Here is a 7563-nt window from a genome sequence, read left to right on the forward strand (position 1 = left end):
GTATATAGTTAGGTCCACATAGTTAAGCAGTGTATGCTATCCCTAGAATAGTCACGTTACATGTTGGATTGACAAAGAGGCTAATTTAGACTTCGTTTGTTTATAAAAAATAATATTTTGTCATTTTTCGATATTTAGATTACTTAAAAAATAAGTCATAAGATATTTGTTTTCATGCACCTAAGCATAAGTCCATTGACGCCTACTCGAGACCTTGGCAACCGTGCTAGGGACCGTGCTATCCACATCTAGGTCCATCAAGGACAAACCCGAGACCTTGCTCGAGCTCAAGCACAAGGAAGCTCGGCACTGGGCACTAGGGTCTCGAGTTGAGGCGTCGAGGACCCAAGCATGAGTATTGGGGTAAAGAGCTTGACCTTGATGGACTTGGGCTTGGCCTCTACACAATCGGGCCTGGGCGCTGAAGACCTCGACCTAGTCGTTGGGGAATTGAGCATCGACATTAGGGTTCCGAGCCCAACCTCGGTAGACTAGAGACAAAAAGGCGAGAGAAAGAGAGAGCAGACGGATAAGGACAAAAAGGGAATGTCGATGAGTTGTTTTCCATGTATTATAATTGGTGGCTCTCACTTAGACTACCAATAGACGGCGTGGCATTTCGTTACGTAGACGCTATTAACCAAACCCTAGTTGCACACGTGTGTCCTTTGACCCCTCACTCCTTTCTTTTTGGATACACCATCTCATAGTCATCGCTATGTACTTAGACGTCTTTCGCGCCCCTTTCACTGCACGTGTTGAACATGATAAGACACATGCGCAAGTGAAACTTTGGGTAGAAAAAGATCTCAATTTTTTCTATGTAAAATATACACGGATTTATGGAATATCACTTCTACAATTCCCCTATTTTATATAATTTTTATCTGCCTATCTGACACAAATTTTTATCCACCTAGCTGACACGAATTTGAAGGTTTGTGTGGTCGAAGAATGCTTTGATTTGCTTTACAATGTAAAGAAATACTATGAGGAATATAAGTTCTTCCCACGCATTTTGGCAGGGATCGCATACAATAATTATTAATGAATTTTCCTGAAAAATCCAGATGAATCAAAATGCCTTTTTCATGATGAGTACGGGATCATTTGAGCGATAAATATATGAGTCGGTCCACTATATATTCTCTTTTAACTTCATTCATAAATTTCTCCTCCTAGATGACTATCTAAAGACACGATTATTTGAGCTATAAATATATGAGTCAGTCCGCTATATATTCTCTTTTAACTTCCTTCATAAGTTTCTCCTTCTAGATGACTATGTAAAGACAGGAAATTTATTTTTGCATTTCAAATCTACCAGCCACAGAGAGAATAGTCGAAAGGTTCCTCCAGATCCATGGCGCTTTCTCAGTCGCACCCACTTCACGATCCATTAGTTGCAATGAATGTCGAATTTTAAGGTATGGAGGAGCAAAAGTGACGTGGTTTGGTGGAGGGCAGTAAGTCAATCGACATTGAACGATTTAAGTGATGATTAACTACATTACGAATCAATCAAATGCAAGGAGAAGCATTGATACATACTGTGTGTTCACTTTCAGCTATTGGAACTGTACAGATCTTTTTATCCTGAAGAAAATAAAAGCCTACTTGACTCCGCTCATGGCGATTCAATGATGTCCTCTCCGGAGGACAGATAGGAATTTGCCGCGCTTCTCCTTGCGCCGATCCTCCCCCTCTTCTGCAACCTGTTTCACATGCAACGTCCGAAAAGTCAAACTTAATTGAATTTGGACTGGTACTTGACGAGCTGAGTTTTAATAAAGAAAAATGGCAAATCTACAATTATTCGAGGGTGGAAAACACTGTAAAGAACCTAGTTTGCCATTGAAATCGAAATTAATCGGCAGTTCGAGAGACGACCAGAAACAGGGCCTTCATTAACGAGCAGAAGTATAGAGAGGGCCAGGAAAAACAAAATTTTACATATCCTTCACTGTAGACAAAACGTCCTATTGAAAGGGCTTTTCTAGTCCACTCACGCCACAAGACTCGAAAGGACGGAAACGACCAAGTTGCTTCAAATGGTTCGGTCTATGAGAAGATTTTAATGGACATGGAATTGGCTTGCGTGAGCAATGATGACTCACCTCCTTGGCTATTTGCTGCAGGATTGTGATTATATCAACAAAGTCGGGTCTCATCTTAGCATTCCCCTGCCAGCAACTCTGCAGTAGCTCACCAAGCTTCGGGTGAGTGTGCCTCGGGATGATAGGCCGGAGTCCCTTAAACAATGTCGAATTAAACACGATCTCATTTATTCTAGAAGATTTACGATATCCCATTTCTACAAACTCATTTAAAAGCGAAGTTGATAGCACCATTTGACTTGATCTGGACATGATATGATTCTCATTGGGTCTTCTTTCACCTTTCTTTTGGGGTTAAGGAACAAAAAGTGATCAATTCTCAAGTCAGTCTCAACTATTAGATTTTCTTTTTTGTTAGGGTGATCCATCAGTTTTGCAATGAATTGCAGTTTAGTCCATAGTCGCAAAACTTGTATTCTACCATATTTTTATTTTATTTTTTTCGACATATCTCTGTTGCTCATTTAAGATTATATTTCTGAAGTTGCATGTGAAGTTGCATTGAAGTATGACCTTTCTCTCATAAAAGAAGCACCATGCTTAACAACTAGAAAAGAGTAAGAAAACACAATGTGGACATTTGGAGTTTCCTACAACAAGGTTGCAACTTTCCTAGAGCATGACATTTCTTATTAACATTTGAGATAAATATGTATGATGCCCACTAGTGAATTACATTCAGATAATAACAATAAACAAGAGTAAGACATGAAAATTTCTTGTATAAGGGCTAAACTTAATGATTCAAGATTTAAGGATCGATGTCTTTTTTTATCCCAGTTGTTGGATATTCAGCTGAATAGAAGGATAGCCCATAGGACTAGAAATTTTGTACATACCTTCTGAACCACCCCAACATCTGCTTGTAACGGAGTCAAGTACTCATATAGGAGCTGAGGCGCAAGACAGTAAACTGCATGAGTAAGGAATTAAAGACGGATGTTTCATTAAATAATTTTTCTGTCAGAATTTTACCTTTCCAGTGAGTAACTCCCATAATCTTTCAGTCAGAAGGCAGAAGTTTATTTCCTAATTGTCTTCGAAAGGCACACTTTCCATGGTGCTATCCTCACACATTATCTGAAGTAAAGTAAGTGCTCACTGGAATTCATTTCATACAAGAGTATCATCTCGCGAAATCAGAAGTGTCTCTCGAACTACTAATGCAAGCCACCGTGCTTATCTTAGGATGAAGCACATTGGAACGGAGAACAATGCAACTAAATATGCAAGCCAAACAAGAAATTGAGATGAAAATTAGAAAACTAATCATGACAATTTTTGAAATTATCCACATGAAATTTACACAATAAATGGAGAAAGTCTATCATAATGTCAGATGTCATCTACGTATAGATCATGTTGTAGTAGATATTCCAATCAGCAAAACATATATAGACGAAGGCACCCCTCAGAAGTTTCGGAAAAAAGTGACTGACCGATGCCAATCGGCAGCTACGTCAATGCCGATCGGCCAATTTCAAGTGGATGGACTGAATTGGCACAATTGCAGAAGGGTTAGGGCTCAATTAGCCAAAAAAAATAAGTTTATGACTAAATTGGCACAATCACGATAGGTTTAAGACTTTTTAGGTAATTTCTCGATAACTTATTCATCTTGCTCATAATTTCATAGAGAATGGGTAACTTCAAGTAGCTTATGTGTGTGTATATAACATCCATATAACCAATTAGTTGTATGTAAATAATTTTTTACGGTATGTAAATAACTTTTTGCCCGATTCAGTATGCATTCAAATGATCCAACCAATATGCACGAAGTCAACAAAATGGCCTCGATTCATGAATCACTGAACACCACTATCCATATTAATTTGTAAAATGCAACCCTGCACTTTGGCCGAGAAATAGGTTCTTGAGATACTTGAAAGTTTACCTTTTCTAGACTTTGCTTGAGTATCCTAACAATTGTCTATGCTGCATTTTTGCAATAGTCAGAACAAATCTAGAAGTGTGCGTGACTCTGGGTATAGTACATGGATGATCATCCCCATGGATGATCAGACCACATGAGCTTTATGAATGCTTGCAGGGTGATTCAAGGCTCGTGCATCCTATGGCCATAAACGAATTCGAATTCTTAGCCCAGTTTATGTTGAATAGCTCACTTTTGTTATATCATTAAAATGCTTACTGAATCAGGTCAAAAGTTATTTATATATAAATAATCATTTATATTGAAAGTCAATATATATTAAGTTACTTAAAGCCGTGTAAGAAATTAACAGCCAAATGAATAATTTACTTACAACAAAAAAATTTGTTGCAAATATGAATTGAAAATTATTAAATAGATGGGGATATTATTAGTATAAATGCTCACACTTGCTATTTTTATGTTGAACAAATGAGAATTCACTATCTCTATATTGGTAAGAGAATATTTATCCTAACTCAAAGGTATCATTGCTCACGAGTTGTTGGAATTTGCATGCTTTTTCCATGAAAAAGATAATTTGACCATAATGAAAAGTATGTATTAATTTGCATATACACTTGGATAATTTCTTGATCTTTTTTGGAGGTGATCATTGGTCCAACGGTCTACTATGCCCAACTAGACCTACACAACCTAAAGGCTAAAATGGGCATACTTGGATAAGCAATTCCCTTCTTAAGCCAGAAATACCCAATAAAAGACCGCCTAAAAACTTTTAAATCAGTGCCAATTACTTATATGTTGAAAGGTATGTTGTTTTGGCGTATCCTCATCTATTAAAGACTTACTCTTTTGTTATGAGATTACTTATTCTCTCTCTCTCTCTCTCTCTCTCTCTCTCTCTCTAATTTTGCAAATGCATAGAGCATTATGAGTTCTCGAAAGTCGAAACTTAGGAAGGAGACCTAAACACACATCGATATTCCGAGAACGTCCTTCTTCGCATCTTGGGTCGACACAAATCGTGGCTGGTGCATTACTTGAGCCTAAGTGGGCTTGAGCCTAAGTGGGTGGGAAGTACGGCCCAAATAAAAGCCCAGCAACGAGGTCAAAAATGTCAATTTGCGACATATAAAGCAAGGTCTCACCTTCTCCGCAGAGAAACTCTAGGGCCACTGGAACCGAGCGAAACCCCCTCGCAGGTCCGTCTCTTTGGCATCTTCTATCGTTTATTCGTCTCTGTTCGCTCGTTTCCTCGTGAATCGAATATTTGCGCTTGCTTGTTGACGGATCCTTGTATTCGGTGTACTAGCAAAGTCAGTACTCATGGTGCAGCAGACAATATATATTTTTACGTATATCTGTTGTATTTTTACTTTTACGAAGGAAGGCACTCTGCATCTCTCGCTTCTTCTTTTTCCACTTCGATTCCCTTCTATTGTAAAAGTGGTTAAATTCTTGCGTCTTGATTTAGTCGTATCAAATGCCCCTTGCTGTTGCCTACCTCTGTTTCTTTTGGGGGTGCAAAACCTGCTTCTGGGTCGACAAGAATAAAGGTTTTGGAACGTTTGGTGCCATCAGATGCAAAAAGCTCTAAAAAATGTCACGGAGGAGGCTTAACTTCGTTCGGATGCTCAACAAATTGCGACCCAGGGGTTGAAAATTCGATGGAACGTTTAATGCCTGAAATGATGCCATGAAGTCATCGTAGTTCTGGCTGCGTGCCTTTTCGCTTGGTTGATTGGTGGTCTCTCATCTGTTTGATCGCTTGAATTACAGTTTTCTTTTTCTTTTTTTTGGCGGTTGAGGATTACGGTGCTTGTTTTCAAGTGCGGAAACTCCAGATATTAGTTTTGCTTAGGTTGGAACATAACAACGTGAAAGAGCATGCATGAAAGATTCAGAAGTACTTAGAAAGTGAAGCCGCATGCTGATGGCACTGATGTTTGTTGCAATCAGTGTGCAACCATCCTAATCTTTGCTCCGCTTTCTTTTCTTTTTTCCATAACACATGTATGTAGAGAGTCTGACATTGATTTTTCGATTGCCTCAGGGAGGAAACATTCAAGGCATTTCCCCAGAGCCTTAATCCGAGGACGATAGTACATAGCTGGCGAGTTTTTATCAGTATTCAAGACATGTTGATTGCGAGCTAACTCAAATTTCTTCACTGCAGGCTGGGACCTGGTGTACGCCCAAAGGCTGTGGCAAAGGGCTTTAAATGCATTTTCAACGATCAAAGGGTTTTCTATCTTGGATCATTTGGATATGGAGTGGAGCTGCTGCTGCTGCAGGTAAGCCGGTCTTTGGGCATCGTTCTATGCTGGGGCATTGAGTCTTTTTCTTCGCGGCTCTCATTTTTCTTTGTCCATTTAGAGCTTCATTTTCTTTTAAAAAATCGCAGGGGAAATTTATGTTCTTAAAGCCTTTCCGACGCTATGTTTCATCTTGAGGGTTTCCTCGCACTTCTGCCGAAAGTAGATTCATTACCTCAGAGACAGCGTGGAGGAGATATGGGTTTTAATTTCGTTTTTGCTCCCTCAACTTTGCCATAAAACTGTACGTTTGTCCCCGAACTTCATTTTCTGACATTCTTACATTTTAATTCAAAATATCACTGTTATGTTATTTTGAGGGTGTGAATTCATGAAGTACATTACGGTTGAGGCGTTTGATCGTCCCTGTAAATTCACTTGATTTTGGACTTGAGTTCAATGGAAGGGAATACATTAGCAAGAAAGAATAGAGTTATTATTATTTTCTGAAGTCATCTTATCATGTTAGATTAGTCACATAAAAAAAAACTATGAGACATGATATTAGATCTCAGAGAAAGTACTGATCGTGATATATATTGTATATTGTGATAGGCTTATTTATGTCATTGTTAAGATTAGTTGTATAAATAATGTTGTCAAATTCAAAGAAAAAGAGATTGATGACACTGTTTTTTAACTTTTCCTTATAATTCATTATGATCTTCGAATACTGTTTATTCAATTTAACATATCAACATTTAGGAATTTGTCTGCATTTGAAATCTGAGATCGTACACCTCAATCACTAGTGAGAGAGAGAGAGAGAGAGCCGATTTCTTAGCTCTTCTTGGCTCTTTCGAGGAGTCCCTTGGATTCTCCTACCATCCACGTTCATCACGGAGGCTTGCCTACCCCAAAAACCATAGACGGGTTTTAAAAAAAAAAAAAAACAATGACTAAAATCGCTCATTTCCAAGTTGAATCTTTAATGAGTCTTGCAGGCGTGTTTCGAGGGGTCAAGATCTATATTTCCAGGAAGTTTCCTCGTCATAATGGACCTTTTAAGGAAATTTGTGAAAAGGACAAAGGGGACGAGCTGCTAGGAAACTGCCCAGATTCATCTTGAAGCCTTCCACCTCCATTTGCTCCAGAGTCTCCCGGAAGTCATTATCCTGCCTTTTCTGTCTCTCTCTACTTTTGCGACACGTGGTGTTTGCGCGTTCCTACTCCGGCAAAGTGATTCGAGTGCACCAATCCAGCGATGAGGCAAGCTAAAAATTCTTTCGTG

At 38.8% G+C, this 7563-nt stretch overlaps 1 long non-coding RNA gene across 1 annotated transcript; it reads left to right on the forward strand.

The window, feature by feature from the left end:
- Positions 1–5548: 5548 nt before the first annotated feature.
- LOC120295597 lies at positions 5549–7209 on the forward strand. The gene is made up of 2 exons (XR_005552964.1): positions 5549–6311; positions 6422–7209. It is a non-coding gene; the product is annotated as an uncharacterized LOC120295597 (long non-coding RNA).
- The last annotated feature ends 354 nt before the right edge of the window (positions 7210–7563 follow it).

This window comes from Eucalyptus grandis, chromosome 7 (genome assembly GCF_016545825.1).
Source record: "Eucalyptus grandis isolate ANBG69807.140 chromosome 7, ASM1654582v1, whole genome shotgun sequence".
NCBI lineage: Eukaryota > Viridiplantae > Streptophyta > Magnoliopsida > Myrtales > Myrtaceae > Eucalyptus > Eucalyptus grandis.